This window comes from Schistocerca piceifrons, chromosome 1 (assembly GCF_021461385.2).
Source record: "Schistocerca piceifrons isolate TAMUIC-IGC-003096 chromosome 1, iqSchPice1.1, whole genome shotgun sequence".
Lineage (NCBI taxonomy): Eukaryota > Metazoa > Arthropoda > Insecta > Orthoptera > Acrididae > Schistocerca > Schistocerca piceifrons.
In genome coordinates, this window is record NC_060138.1 from 806750928 (window position 1) to 806767846 (window position 16919).

A 16919-nucleotide genomic window follows, 5' to 3' on the forward strand; every position below is an offset into this window, starting at 1 on the left:
ACCTGGAAAAGGCATTCGACAAAATGGTGCAAAATGTTCAAAATTCTGGGAAAAATAGGGGTAAGCTATAGGAGAGCCGGGTAATATGCATCATCTACAAGAGCCAAGAGGGAATGATAAGAGTGGACTACTAAGAACAACGTGCTCCGATTAGAAAGGGTGTAAGACAGGATCTGTTAAGATGTCAGGGAATGACTGCCATGGTACTAGAGGGAGCTGTAGAGGGCAAAAAGTGTAGAGGAAGACAGAGGTTGGAATACATCCAACAAATAATTAACTCCTTTAGTCCCTCCTGTTCAATCTGTGCGTCGAAGATGCAATGATGTAAATAAAAGGAAGATTCAGAAGTGAAATTGAAATTCAATGTGAAAGGATATTAATGACACACTTCGCCGATTGCACTGCTATCCTCAGTGAAATGAAGAAGAATTACAGGATCTTCTGAATGGAATGAACAGTCTAATGTGTGCCGAATACGGATTGAGAGTAAATCGAAGGAAGACGAAACTAATGAGGAGTAGCAGAAATGAGAACAGCGAGAAACTTAACATCAGGATTAATGGTCACGGAGTAGATGAAGTTAGGGAATTCTGCTACCTAGGTTACAAGATAACCAATGGCGGACGGAGGGAGGAGGACATATAAAGCAGACTAGCGCTGCCACAAGGGCATTCCGGCCAAGAGAAGTCTACTAGTATCAAACATAGGCCTTAATTTGAGGAAGAAATTTCTGAGAATGTACATTTCGATCCCAGAATTCTATGGCAGTCAAACATGGACTGTGAGAAAACCGGAACAGAAAAGGTTCGAAGAATTTGAGATGTAGCTCTATAGACGAATGTTGACAATTAGGTGCATTAGTAAGGTAAGGAATGAGATGGTTCCGCGAAGAATCGGAGAGGAAGGAAATATGTGGAATGCACCGACAAGGAGAAGAAACACGATGATACGACATCTGTTAAGACATCATAGAATGATTTCTGTTATCAAACTACTCAAGCTTGGCTCTCAGAATAAGTAACTTCGTCAATCAGTGCACCATTCGAAGTCTGTTTTCCACAGCAAAAGAAATCGCTAACAGTCATTTCCTGCTGGTACTGACTATTGTCGCTATAGTTACTGGACCTTTTCTCAGCAAGTCAGAATGAATGGCATCTACTTTCTTCACTCATTGTCCCTTCCCTTGTTCCGTACACCCTGCCTTCTTGACGAAAATGCCCACAATTCTTGTCCTTGTATTGTCTTGACACCTTTGTTCCTAATGGCCTTTTGAGTCGATAAATGTTAGTACATTTTTCTCCCTCTGTCACCTTGTTCTGATCTTCAGTTCTTGTTCTACTCCTTCAGGGTCTGAATAGTTTGTGGGTGGAATATTTCATACTGAAATTGGAATTACATGTTCACCAATAACACTATGGTGAGTCTCCAACATATTCTTTAGTACTCACATGATGATTTTCAGAGCATTGTTTCAGTCGTACTGTTTCTTCGAATAGTGCCTCTTTGAAGCTCCAAAACTCTCGTCACTGTCCGAATTGGGCTTCAAATAACCTCATTCTTTCCGTAATTACCAAACACGCAAGCTCCTACTAACGCGACTCCCACAAAACACTCTTTTCACTCCCAGTTCCTGCTTTAAGTTGTCGTCTCTTCCAGACTCTTTGCCGTCGACCTATTTACCATAAAATATAAATTTCCTTCCACAAAAGTACACTAATTTCTCTCTTAACAAGTTGCCATATCCTCGTTGTGCATCTTTCTATTATGGACTACCGTCGTCAACTGCTCTCATTCCTCCATAAAATTACAGCAATAATTTTTAACCCATCTAGCCATTTCACGTTCTGATGCATTGATATTACAGAGAATTTTCATTAAATACAACAAAAATACATTTACATATAATATCATAGCCTTATATTATTGTATTTATGCTGCAATTCACTTGCGTGCGGGCTTGGGTAGGCAGGATAAAGGGGTGGAAGCGATTGACTCAATCCAGGTTGACATTTGTACACTTTTTGATTTATTAATAGCTTGACTAAAGACCAATACAAATGTGTAATTGTACGTAAACAGTAAAACTGTTCTAATAACTGAAATCAAATTGAGAACAGCAAAAAATTTTGAGCACTCCGACTCAAAAAAATTCTACAGCATTTCGTTCACAATACATTAAGCATAAGCTTTACTATTTGTGGAACAGTTACTTCTAATTTTCACTCAGTTGAAAATGAAATGTTTACAAAAACACAGTAATCCAATTCTTTAAAATGACAAAAATAACTTTGCTTCAAAATCCAATATAATTTCAATTTAACTGTATTTTAGGAAATGCCGTGCTCATTTTAACAAATTGTAAAGTGATTGGCACCAAAACTGAAACTAACATAAAACCATGAGGACAACGGGATCTTTCCTTGCATAGGCCTCATTCCGTCATAACATGTACTTTAGAGTATGAGCGTCAGACCACTCCAGCTCATACAAATGTAAGGAAATGTCATTGACTACCTCAAATAAATCAGTGTTATAAACAGGAAGTCATGGCATCTCAGCGCAGCCAAACACTATTGGAGTTCTATATAGAAGTCCAACAAGCAGGCTGTCCACCAGAACGAGCATTCATACAAAGCCTGTCAATATAGAAAAACATTAAAATGCAGTGACCAATCAGATAGAAACAGTATAACCAGACAACTGCGTATTAACAACGTTCACTATGACAATCTCTACGTACAGTTACACGGAGAAAATGTATGGTCAAATTAATGAACACAGTTTAAATATTCCTGAAAGTATTCTCGTTCCGTCGTTACAACTACAAGAAAAGGCGTGTTTTTCTCACCATAGTAAATAGACTACGGACGTGCAGTCTGCGAGTGGTAACAAGAAAATAGAATATAGTTACACCAAATCATAGTATCTGTTTTCTCACAAATCTACACGCATTACTGCCGGAATTCACTCCGTACGCCCCACTAGGCTAGACACCCTATAGTCACTGCTTAGATTCAGGCCGCATAGCCTCCAGAGCCCACAATACAGCAGCCGCGCGACCAGTCAGTTTTTGCGGTAGGCCCCATAAGCAAACCGCATTCACTGCTGGCTGTGGGGCTCTTCTCGAACGTGTGAGTACCCGCCTTCTCTCGTGGGTACGTGCACCGACGGTTGACTGCTATTTTCCCACAGAAGACAGCTAAACACGTCCGCAACCAGAGAGAGCAGACCACAAGGCACCAGCAAGTATGGCCAATCTCTGACTGATAGTACCAACCTCGTGAATCATAAATCGTGGATAAACGATATTACACAAGCTTGTAATAGAGAAAAATCTCCATCACAATCCCTGAAACGGAACATCTTTTATTCAAGCCTGCATCAGGGTAAAAATCCTCTGATGCCACATCAAATTAGCGTCTAAAGAAATTTCTATTGAAGCATTTGAGGTTATTAACCCTCCTTTTTTCCAAACTCGGATTCAACAAGCTTCGTTAGGCATAAATATGAATACATGTCCTGCAGCGATTAAGGAGACAGCAATCCCTGACATCTTATATTTTCTGATTATGAAAGATACAGACACCTTTTAGCATCATCTTATAATACACTGGAGAAAATGTGTAAAGTGGAAGCATCTGCCTTACGAGATTTCATTTTGGCAGTAGAAACTCTTAAAACGTGGATGATAATGGGGATACAAACCTGAATCTACGATCACGTCTTAAGGTCAGAGGTCAGTCATGAAAATGCAGTGTCACGATCTTGTCATGATTTTTGTCGCTTTTCATGAATAATCATTGTAATTTGTATTCGCTTATTGTCTAGTAATCGTTATAATGAGGGGAACTGGAAGTTAAAGTTTTTGAACAATTGTTTTAATGGAAAAAATGTGACTGGTTTGATGTCCTTGATATTCTACACAGCCTCTTTTAACGAAGATCCGGGTGACGAAAAAGCTATTTTAATTGCTGCGAAAGTAATTTAGAAGGAATATTTAAATTGATGTTGAATTATGTTATTAAAATTTAATATATTTTCGTGTGAAAAACAATGTTTTGATTTGTATCGTAATAAAGTGTTAAAAAATTCAGTTACTATCATGTAAAAGTTTCGAATGCATTCGGCGTACAGTTACTTCCGGGCGGTGATTTCCATTTCCAAATAGCCGCATTTCTCTTTTCTTACATAGTATCTTTGATTAATAATATATTGATATCAACTGTGTGATAATTGTACTTAGACTTTTCATGATGAAGAAACAATTAATTCGGTTAGAAACCTAAATGTGTGATTGGTAAGGACATTTTGTTAGAGGCAGATACAAGTTAAATGAAACTTCCTGGCAGATTAAAACTGTGTGCCCGACCGAGACTCGAACTCGAGACCTTTGCCTTTCGCGGGCAAGTGCTCTACCATCTAGTTCTGCAAGGTTTGCAGGACAGCTTCTGTAAAGTTTGGAAGGTAGGAGACGAGATACTGGCAGAAGTAAAGCTGTGAGCACCGGGCGTGAGTCGTGCTTCGGTAGCTCAGATGGTAGAGCACTTGCCCGCGAAAGGCAAAGGTCCCGAGTTCGAGTCTCGGTCGGGCCCACAGTTTTAATCTGCCAGGAAGTTTCACATCAGCGCACACTCCGCTGCAGAGTGAAAATCTCATTCTGGACAAGTGAAATGGGTTGGTGATCTACATACTCTGTGCTCGATACTTATGTTACTCATACAACAGGATAAGGATTCATTTACTGCGATTCCATTCTCGATATTTCTTAGTATCATAGAATTTTACTGTTAATAAGACACAAACTGTTGCGTTGCTTCGAAGAAGGATGACTACGGACAACTTGTGTTTCATTTTTCGTCCTTCTGCGATCGTAGCAGAGTTGTATTCGAGCTGGCTGTGTTCAGTTGTTACTTGATATGGACGATATTTTTCATATAGTGCCAGTGGTTTGAAAGCAAGTTCATACTGCGCCTTGTGACATTCCGGTGGTCTGTGCTAATTCACAAAGTGTGTGGCCAGTATCTGTTCTTTCAGTGGAACGTTATTCAGCATATTCCAGGATAGAACGTCACTGAAACACTTAAATAACAAGAATGCAGTCAGAGAACACTAAAAGCTTCAATATGTCTTCAATAATCCAGTAACTGATGATTCTATAACGATTACAAGTGTAAAAACATGTTTGGCAGGGTGGTCTGATGAAGTGGTTTACTGGCTCGCAAAATTTCTGTAGCAAACATCAAGTTTGATCGGCACTTGCTGTCTTTTGTTTGTATTTCACACTACTGCTGTCTCGAATTCGCTTGGCCAACGGTACGGTTTCCGGTACAGGAGATGCCAACACTATCAGAGTGACTTTAAACGCAACGGACTGGAGCTCCATAGTCTCATAGCCGAGTGAAAACTGTACACATCATCTCCGAGACACACTATTAGATCCTGGTTGCCTGGTACTCAACTGGACTACTGACTACTATACCAACTACTAACTACTGAGCTGATAACGACTAGAGAGGGGTTACGGACTTTCTAATACCTTTCTCCACCATCAAGTTTGTCCGCTGACGCTGTCTCAGCTCGTTTTGCTTCTAGTGTACTGCAACTTGTTCTGTGGTTGTCCGATTGCATACCAGTTAACGTAGTGCACTTTGTGCCCTAAGAGCGGACAAGCGCGTACAAACCCCAGAGAGGTACTCGGTGAAACAAACTATAACCGTAATAGTGACTCTGACGTGAATGTTGATGGGATCAGTCTTTGGGATTCATCTACATACATACTCCGCAATCCACCATACGGTGCGTTGCGGAGGGTACCTCGTACCACAAGTAGCATCTTCTCTCCCTGTTCCACATCCAAACAGAACGAGGGAAAAATGACTGCCTATATGCCTCTGTACGAGCCCTAATCTCTCTTATCTTTGTGGTCTTTCCGCGAAATGTAAGTTGGCGGCAGTAAAATTGTACTGCAGTCAGCCTCAAATGCTGGTTCTCTAAATTTCCTCAGTAGCGATTCACGAAAAGAACGCCTCCTTTCCTCTAGAGTCTCCCACCCGAGTTCCTGAAGCCTCTGGGTTGCTTCTATGTCCTCCTGCAATCCGACCTCATAGGGATTCCAAACTCTCGAGCAGTACTCAAAAATAGGTCGTATTAGTGTTTTATAAGCGGTCTCCTTTACAGATGAAACACATCTTCCCAAAATTCTAGCAATGAACCGAAGACGACTATCCGCCTTCCCCACAACTGCCATTACATGCTTGTCCCACTTCATATCGCTCTGCAATGTTACGCCCAAATATTTAATCGACGTGACTGTGTCAAGCGCTACACTACTAAGGGAGTACTCCAACATTGCAGTTTTTTTTCCTATTCATCTGCATTAATTTCCATTTATCTATATTTAGAGTTAGTTGCCATTCTTTACACGAATCACAAATCCTGTCCAAGTCATCTTGTATCGTCCTACAGTCACTCAATCACGACACCTTCCCGTACACCACAGCATCAGCAGAAAACAGCCGCACATTGTTATCCACCCTATCCAAAAGATCATTTATGTAGATAGAAAACAACAGCGGACATACCACACTTCCCTGGGGCACTCCAGATGATACCCTCACCTCCGATGAACACTCACCATCAAGGACAACGTACTGGGTTCTATTACTTAAGAAGTCTTAGAGCCACTCACATACTTGGGAACCAATCCCATATACTCGTACCTTAGTTAGGAGATTACAGTGGGGCACCGAGTCAAACGCTTTCCGGAAGTCAAGGAATATTCTATTCCTTCTAGCTCGACCCACATGACCATATGAATCACTGCAACAAATTATCAAACTGTAGGTTCGAACATTTCCTGTTGAACTGATTTAATTATGTAACTTTATATTAACCAGCTAAAGCGCGCCTTCTTCTATGTTTCTGGCTTTTGCCGAAACACAATGCCCTTACTGGTGTTGTCACCTTTTCCTGCGGTCATCAAAACTATTAGAGTAAAGGTAAGTAAAGATATCAGCTTAAGTAATTAACACTTGTGGGATGGACACCTTCGAAGCAAAAAAAAAAAAAAAAAAATAAAAAAAAAATAAAGGAAAAGGTCCTACGCTGTGGAGCCAGTATACCAGTATACTAGCTGCGGTTTCTCCGTGCGCGCTACGTTCATCGCTCATCAAGGAGCTATAGCGAATATCGCACTTTCACTGAACGCAAACTAGTATCAGCGTCGGGTGAGAAGGACCCTGAACTTGCGTTCAGGAATCTGAGCTGCAGGCGGGCAGAAACGAAGTCGCGCTGAAGGTCTGTCGTTCTTCATGTGTTCGACCTGAAGACAGCTGATGTAACGTCACAGAAGATACCAGTTCCACTAGTTTTGACAAGTAGACGACAAGTAGGCCAGATTAAAATAGCTATGTACAGATTACTCAATATTCCAAAAATTATGGGAGACTGTTTAACTGTATTATCATCAACCAAAAGCATTGTCCACTACGACTGCTTAAAGAAGAACAAATCATTATTTAAATATTTTTTTAATATAAAACGTTTTTAAAATGGTCAAAAAAGTATGAAAAAATTTCTCTTACCCCATAAAGATTCCTAACTCCATACGGATGGTCCTGAAAATTTGTGCTTGGAAATTTTATTAATAGGCATGAAAATACTTGTAGAATTTAAAACTGAAAATGAGGGGCGAATGCATGTGCCCATGGTTTCTGATTTAAATTATACAAATATTTACATAGGTATTAAAAATTCAAAAGTACAAGTTTTCAGGACTAGTTGTTTGGGATTAGTAATCTGTATCGGCTAGCAGAAATAATTCTATAGGTTTAACACCATTAAAAAAAGTTACATTTAAAAGCTTTTTACGCATATTTAAATAATTATTTTCTGCTATGTAGTGAAGTTTTTCAAAAACTTCAGACATTTTGATGACATTATAGCAAGGACTTGTAGTACACTACAGGATTATGATAGTTTCTCTTCACCTAAGTCAACCAATACATCGCTGCCTCATACGATTATCCCATGAAAACAGCTTGAAGGCAAAAATGAGAGAGAATGGAGCACACGGGGTGACATATCAGCAACCGTTCTTACCACGAAACAGTGAAAGTAGAACAGGAAAAGGGGAAAAATAGCAGTAATTCACGAAGTACCCTCCATTACACACCAGACAAAAAAGCAAGTTAATGATGTACTGTCATCCAGTTTTGAACTATGTAGGAAGATTAATGTATCTAGCTCATCTGGAAGTTAATTTAAAATCAATTGCAATAGTTGTACGGAACAACCAGACCTAATAAAAATGTATTAAAAAGTAAATGAAGCAAGGCTAACGTGTTAACAAGCAAATAGACCAAGGTCACACTTTTACGAAGGCAGTATTCTACGTAATGTTTTGATTTCCGCATAAAGAATAAGAGAAGCTCTGTTTTAACTATGCGTAATTTCTTCTGTCAGTGATCTGCATTTATCGATCGAAGAAAAGAAAATGTCTGTTTGCCTGTGTGTGCTTCGTTCTATATTACTCTTATGGCAACTACGGGAGAAATGCAATGGTGGCAACAGACCTCCGCCATAGTTTTCATGCAATATCAGTTCCCTAATGACCACGTGAAAACAACGTCGCCTTTCTTCCAATGATAACCTACTAGGAAGTGTTGTACTATTGAATGGAATTGGAATCTTTTATATCTTGCACACTCTCATTATAGTTCATAATGAATTAAATTCCGTTAATTATTCATTATTCAAAATTTCCAAATTAACAGACCAGCGCACGTCATATGAAATACACTCCTGGAAATTGAAATAAGAACACCGTGAATTCATTGTCCCAGGAAAGGGAAACTTTATTGACACATTCCTGGGGTCAGATACATCACATGATCACACTGACAGAACCACAGGCACATAGACACAGGCAACAGAGCATGCACAATGTCGGCACTAGTACAGTGTATATCCACCTTTCGCAGCAATGCAGGCTGCTATTCTCCCATGGAGACGATCGTAGAGATGCTGCATGTAGTCCCGTGGAACGGCTTGCCATGCCATTTCCACCTGGCGCCTCAGTTGGACCAGCGTTCGTGCTGGACGTGCAGACCGCGTGAGACGACGCTTCATCCAGTCCAAAACATGCTCAATGGGGGACAGATCCGGAGATCTTGCTGGCCAGGGTAGTTGACTTACACCTTCTAGAGCACGTTGGGTGGCACGGGATACATGCGGACGTGCATTGTCCTGTTGGAACAGCAAGTTCCCTTGCCGGTCTAGGAATGGTAGAACGATGGGTTCGATGACGGTTTGGATGTATCGTGCACTATTCAGTGTCCCCTCGACGATCACCAGTGGTGTACGGCCAGTGTAGGAGATCGCTCCCCACACCATGATGCCGGGTGTTGGCCCTGTGTGCCTCGGTCGTATGCAGTCCTGATTGTGGCGCTCACCTGCACGGCGCCAAACACGCATACGACCATCATTGGCACCAAGGCAGAAGCGACTCTCATCGCTGAAGACGACACGTCTCCATTCGTCCCTCCATTCACGCCTGTCGCGACACCACTGGAGGCGGGCTGCACGATGTTGGGGCGTAGCGGAAGACGGCCTAACGGTGTGCGGGGCCGTAGCCCAGCTTCATGGAGACGGTTGCGAATGGTCCTCGCCGATACCCCAGGAGCAACAGTGTCCCTAATTTGCTGGGAAGTGGCGGTGCGGTCCCCTACGGCACTGCGTAGGATCCTACGGTCTTGGCGTGCATCCGTGCGTCGCTGCGGTCCGGTCCCAGGTCGACGGGCACGTGCACCTTCCGCCGACCACTGGCGACAACATCGATGTACTGTGGAGACCTCACGCCCCACGTGTTGAGCAATTCGGCGGTACGTCCACCCGGCCTCCCGCATGCCCACTATGCGCCCTCGCTCAAAGTCCGTCAACTGCACATACGGTTCACGTCCACGCTGTCGCGGCATGCTACCAGTGTTAAAGACTGCGATGGAGCTCCGTATGCCACGGCAAACTGGCTGACACTGACGGCGGCGGTGCACAAATGCTGCGCAGCTAGCGCCATTCGACGGCCAACACCGGGGTTCCTGGTGTGTCCGCTGTGCCGTGCGTGTGATCATTGCTTGTACAGCCCTCTCGCAGTGTCCGGAGCAAGTATGGTGGGTCTGACACACCGGTGTCAATGTGTTCTTTTTTCCATTTCCAGGAGTGTATATACGTCGTAGAAAGGGTGCTAAGTGTACTTTACATTTCGTTAGCTTCACGTTTTTAAGAGCTGCTATGCTGTGCACAAAAAATTTGAACATAGCGTTCAAACTGTATCTCTATCCTTACAAATATATATGTTTACTATCTACGCTTTCGAGAAGACCAATGGACGCCAGCTGAATGTACAGATTGCAGGACGAGAATTCTCATTCGTAAATGCGTTATCCAGTCACATGAGGACACAATGAACATTTACATTTCTTCTACAGCTACTTTCACTTTTACGAGTCAGTTTGAGTGAGATTCCGTGGTTTAGTTATACACTTCGTAAATATTGACTGATGTACATGGATTCATGAACAGAAACAAAGTAAAGCTCTATATTTTCCAAACTACTGTATTTAGAGATATGAATGATGCATGAATAAAACCGTGAACTCGTCAAGATTGGATTTTGCACACTACAAATTTCATCACACATCCAAGAAGTCGTCAAGATCCTACCATAACGTATGTAGCTACATCCGGTCAACGGTTAACATAGCAGCATTGATGCATACTATGTGCTATTCCAGTGTTGTTGGCGGTGGGGGTACGTCAGCACGGTCGTGAATATGCCCCCAAAGGAAAAAGTCACAAGGCACTACGTAAGGCAACATGGGGCCAAAGGAACAGCGCCACAACGTGTTCACCACTACGCCCAATCCAGCGATGCGTAGTTCTTCGTTTAATTAGCGACTGACGTCGATGATCCAGTGAGGGGTGTCTTGTCTTGTTGGAAGATGAAGTTCTCGGAATCGGTAGTCAGTTGTACAACAGCAACTGCAACAAATCGAGGTGAGAGGTACCCATCACAGTCTTTACAGAAGAAAAACGGTTCATACAACTTCGTCTATGACATTGCACACAAAACAGTAGCCTTCGGCTAATCTCGGTCACTCATAAAACTTTCATTAGTATTTTCGGTGCCCCACACTCTGAAATTGTTGCCATTAGCGTTTCCAGGTAAGTGGAATGTTGCTTCGTAGCTGAATATCAGATTGGAGGTCAAATGTTCATTCTCAAGTGCTCCTTAGTTTGTGATGGAACGTTGAAGCCGACGGTCATTACCGTCTGGTTCTAACTGCAGGAGCGGCAGATGGCACGGTCTGTAATATAGCTTCCGTCGCAAAATTTTTCAGACAGTTTGCTGCTGTATGATTATGATTACTATTATTATTATTCTTTCCTTTCTCAGACGTTATGTCTGGTTAAAAATGGAAGGTGATGCGGACCTTGATCAAGCGTGACTTCCTTTTAATTGTACGTTATATGTTATATTGCATTTAGGAACTTTCGGGTAATTGAACATGTATCAATAACTACAGATATCTGTAGTTGTATATATACGTTTGGATGTAGCTGTATTGCGTTGATATACTGGTGGATATTGTGTGGTACGACTCCTGTAGTTGATAGTATAATTGGTATAATGTCAACTTTATCCTGATGCCACATGTCCTTGACTTCCTCAGCCAGTTGGATGTATTTCTCATTTTTTTCTCCTGTTTTCTTCTGTATATTTGTTGTATTGTGTATGGATATCTAGATTAGTTGTGCTAATTTCTTCTTTTTATTGGTGAGTATGATGTCAGGTTGGTTATGTGGTGTTGTTTTATCTGTTATAATGGTTCTGTTCCAGTATAATTTGCATTCATCATTGTCCAGTACATTTTGTGGTGCATACTTGTATGTGGTAATTTGTTGTTTTATTAGTTTATGTTGTATGGCAAGTTGTTGATGTATTACTTTTGCTACATTGTCATGTCTTCTGGGGTATTCTGTATTTGCTATTATTATTATTATTATTATTTCTTTCTTGTCTCAGACGTTATGTCTGGTTAAAAATGGAAGGTGACGTGGACTTTGATCAAGCGTGACTTCCTTTTAACTGTGTGGTATATGTTACATCGCATTTTAGAACTTTCGGGTAATTGAACAAGTGTCAATAATTACAGATTTCTGTAGTTGTATATATAAGTTTTTATGTAGCTGTATTGCATTGATGTACTGGTGGATATTGTGTGGTATGACTCCTGTAGTTGATAGTATAATTGGTATAATGTCAACTTTATCCTGATGCCACATGTCCTTGACTTCCTCAGCCAGTTGGATGTATTTTCCAATTTTTTCTCCTGCTTTCTTTTGTATATTTGTTGTATTGGGTATGGATATTTAGATTAGTTGTGTTAATTTCTTCTTTTTATTGATGAGTATGATGTCAGGTTTGTTATATGGTGTTGTTTTATCTGTTATAATGGTTCTGTTCCATTATAATTTGTATTCATCGTTCTCCAGTACATTTTGTGGTGCATACTTGTATGTGGGAACATGTTGTTTTATAAGTTTATGTTGTTAGGCAAGCTGTTGATGTATTATTTTTGCTACATTGTCATGTCTTCTGGGGTATTCTGTATTTGCTAGTATTGTACATCCGCTTGTGATGTGATCTACTGTTTCTATTTGTTGTTTGCAAAGTCTGCATTTATGTGTTGTGGTATTGGGATCTTTAATAATATGCTTGGTGTAATATCTGGTGTTTATTGTTTGATCCTGTATTGCAATCGTGAATCCTTCCGTCTCACTGTATATATTGCCTTTTCTTAGCCATGTGTTGGATGCGTCTTGATCGATGTGTGGCTGTGTTAGACGATATGGGTGCTTGCCATGTAGTGTTTTCCTTTTCCAATTTACTTTCTTCGTATCCGTTGATGTTATGTGATATAAAGGGTTGTAGAAGTGGTTATGAAATTGCAGTGGTGTAGCCGATGTATTTATATGAGTGATTGCTTTGTGTATCTTGCTAGTTTCTGCTCGTTATAGAAAGAATTTTCTTAAATTGTCTACCTGTCCATAATGTAGGTTTTTTATGTCGATAAATCCCCTTTCTCCTTCCTTTCTGCTTGCTGTGAATCTTTCAGTTGCTGAATGTATGTGGTGTATTCTACACTCCTGGAAATGGAAAAAAGAACACATTGACACCGGTGTGTCAGACCCACCATACTTGCTCCGGACACTGCGAGAGGGCTGTACAAGCAATGATCACACGCACGGCACATCGGACACACCAGGAACCGCGGTGTTGGCCGTCGATTGGCGCTAGCTGCGCAGCATTTGTGCACCGCCGCCGTCAGTGTCAGCCAGTTTGCCGTGGCATACGGAGCTCCATCGCAATCTTTAACACTGGTAGCATGCCGCGACAGCGTGGACGTGAACCGTATGTGCAGTTGACGGACTTTGAGCGAGGGCGTATAGTGGGCATGCGGGAGGCCGGGTGGACGTACCGCCGAATTGCTCAACACGTGGGGCGTGAGGTCTCCACAGTACATCGATGTTGTCGCCAGTGGTCGGCGGAAGGTGCACGTGCCCGTCGACCTGGGACCGGACCGCAGCGACGCACGGATGCACGCCAAGACCGTAGGATCCTACGCAGTGCCGTAGGGGACCGCACCGCCACTTCCCAGCAAATTAGGGACACTGTTGCTCCTGGGGTATCGGCGAGGACCATTCGCAACCGTCTCCATGAAGCTGGGCTACGGCCCCGCACACCGTTAGGCCGTCTTCCGCTCACGCCCCAACATCGTGCAGCCCGCCTCCAGTGGTGTCGCGACAGGCGTGAATGGAGGGACGAATGGAGACGTGTCGTCTTCAGCGATGAGAGTCGCTTCTGCCTTGGTGCCAATGATGGTCGTATGCGTGTTTGGCGCCGTGCAGGTGAGCGCCACAATCAGGACTGCATACGACCGAGGCACACAGGGCCAACACCCGGCATCATGGTGTGGGGAGCGATATCCTACACTGGCCGTACACCAGTGGTGATCGTCGAGGGGACACTGAATAGTGCACGGTACATCCAAACCGTCATCGAACCCATCGTTCTACCATTCCTAGACCGGCAAGGGAACTTGCTGTTCCAACAGGACAATGCACGTCCGCATGTATCCCGTGCCACCCAACGTGCTCTAGAAGGTGTAAGTCAACTACCCTGGCCAGCAAGATCTCCGGATCGGTCCCCCATTGAGCATGTTTGGGACTGGATGAAGCGTCGTCTCACGCGGTCTGCACGTCCAGCACGAACGCTGGTCCAACTGAGGCGCCAGGTGGAAATGGCATGGCAAGCCGTTCCACAGGACTACATCCAGCATCTCTACGATCGTCTCCATGGGAGAATAGCAGCTGCATTGCTGCGAAAGTTTGATATACACTGTACTAGTGCCGACATTGTGCATGCTCTGTTGCCTGTGTCTATGTGCCTGCGGTTCTGTCATTGTGATCATGTGATGTATCTGACCCCAGGAATGTGTCAATAAAGTTTCCCCTTCCTGGGACAATGAATTCACGGTGTTCTTATTTCAATTTCCAGGAGTGTATATTTGTGGCATTGTGATCGTGTAAGTGTGTTGAGTGCTTCTAGGTCTGTGTTACTCCATTTCACTACTCCAAATGAATAGGTCAATATTGCTATAGCATAAGTATTTATAGCTTTTGTCTTGTTTCTTGCTGTCAATTCTGTTTTCAGTATTTTTGTTTGTCTTTGTCTATATTTTTCTTTTAGTTCTTCTTTAATATTTGTATTATTTATTCTTAATTTTTGTCTGTATCCTAGATATTTATAGGCATCTGTTTTTTTCCATCGCTTCTATGCAGTCGCTGTGGTTATCCAATATGAAATCTTCTTGTTTAGGGTGTTTTCCCTTGACTATGCTATTTTTCTTACATTTGTCTGTTCCAAAAGCCACATTTATATCATTGCTGAATACTTCTGTTATCTTTAGTAATTGGTTGAGTTGCTGATTTGTTGCTGCCAGTAGTTTTAGATCATCCATGTATAGCAGATGTGTGATTTTGTGTGGGTATGTTCCAGCAATATTGTATCCACAATTTGTATTATTTAGCATGTTGGATAGTGGGTTCAGAGCAAGGCAGAACCAGAAAGGACTTAATGAGTCTCCTTGGTATATTCCACGCATAATCTGTATTGGCTGTGATGCGATATTATTTGAATTTGTTTGGATATTAAGTGTGGTTTTCCAATTTTTCATTACTATGTTTAGGAACTGTATCAATTTAGGATCTACTTTGTATATTTCCAATATTTGTAGTAACCATGAGTGGGGTACACTTTCAAAAGCTTTTTGGTAATCAGTGTATGCGTAGTGTAGCGACCTTTGTTCAGTTTTAGCTTGATATGTCACCTCTGCATCTATTATCAGTTGCTCTTTACATCCTCGTGCTCCTTTGCAACAGCCTTTTTGTTCTTCATTTATAATTTTGTTCTGTGTTGTATGTGTCATTAATATCTGTGTACTGACTGAAAATATTTTGTATATTGTTGGTAGGCATGCTGTGGGGCGATATGTAGCTGGGTTTGCTGTGTCTGCTTGATCTTTAGGTTTCAGATAAGTTATTCCATGTGTAAGTGTATCAGGGAATGTGTATGGGTCTGCAATGTAACTGTTAAATAATTTAGTTAGATGTGAACGTGTTGAGGTGAATTTCTTTAGCCAGAAATTTGCTATTTTATCTTTTCCAGGGGCTTTCCAATTGTGAGTAGAATTAATTGCTCGGGTGACTTCATGTTGCAAAATTATCACTTCAGGCATTTGTGGTATCATCTTGTATGTATCTGTTTCTGCTTGTATCCACCGTGCACGCCTGATATATTGTACCGGGTTTGACCATATGTTGTTCCAGAAGTGTTCCATGTCTGTTGTGTTTGGTGGATTGTCTATCTTCCTGCTTCTTTTCATCTAATTGCTCTATCACTTCTTGTTGCGAGATTTTACCTAACCTTTTTCGTTTTTTTCTGACATTTCATTTCTTATAAATTGTGTTAGCTGTCCGATGTCTTTTCTCAGTTTTTCTATTCTGATCTGTAGTCTGTGTTGCCATGCTGGTTTTGTGGGTTTCTTCTGTGTGTTGGTTGGTTCTGAGCTCTGCCTAGTGTGTATATTTAGTGTAGTGAGTGCTCCTACATAAACCAGTAGTTGTAACTCTTCCATAGTTGTGTTTTCATTTATTTAGTTGTGTATGATTGTGTTGATAGTTTTTATTGTTGTTTCGACTTGTGGGTTATTTGGCGGTCTATGCAAGAATGGTATAATGTCTGTATTTGTGTCTTTGTATTCTATATATGTCAGCTGAAATTTTTCTTCTATATCTAACATGTGTGTCACTTTGTGTTCTATTTGTGCTTGTTCTGGTGGCTGTCTTAAGACTTCGTTTTCCTCTGACTGTTTAATTAATGCATGTTGTTCTTTGTTTGTTTGCTCTGGGATGTTTGAGTCCATTACTGTATTTTCTTCTTCTTCTGATTGCATATTATTTTGTTCCAGTATTTGTTGTACTTGTTGTTTGATGTTTTCTAATTCTGACTGGGGTATCCTGTTATTTTTGATTATTACACGGGTCTGATCAGCTAGTCGTTGTTCTGTTAAAAATTTTAATTCTGGGTATCTGGTAATAAATGTTGTGTATACTTGTGATCTGTATCCAGTTGTGTTGGTTCGTAGTTTTGTTGCTTGGTAAAAACAGAACATGGGCTGTCGATTAACTTCATCTGACCATCTCGTCCTCTGTCTTTGTTTTCCTTCTAGGGTGGTTGCAGGAAGCATATCCTGCAAAACACCTCAATTTGGATTTGAATCATTTTCCAGTTGGTTAGC

At 41.7% G+C, this 16919-nt stretch overlaps 1 protein-coding gene across 1 annotated transcript in view; it reads left to right on the top strand.

Moving 5' to 3' along the window:
* Window positions 1-16919, top strand: part of LOC124795482 (fibrillin-3-like) — a 152147-nt gene that overhangs the window by 63186 nt on the left and 72042 nt on the right. The window lies entirely within an intron of this gene.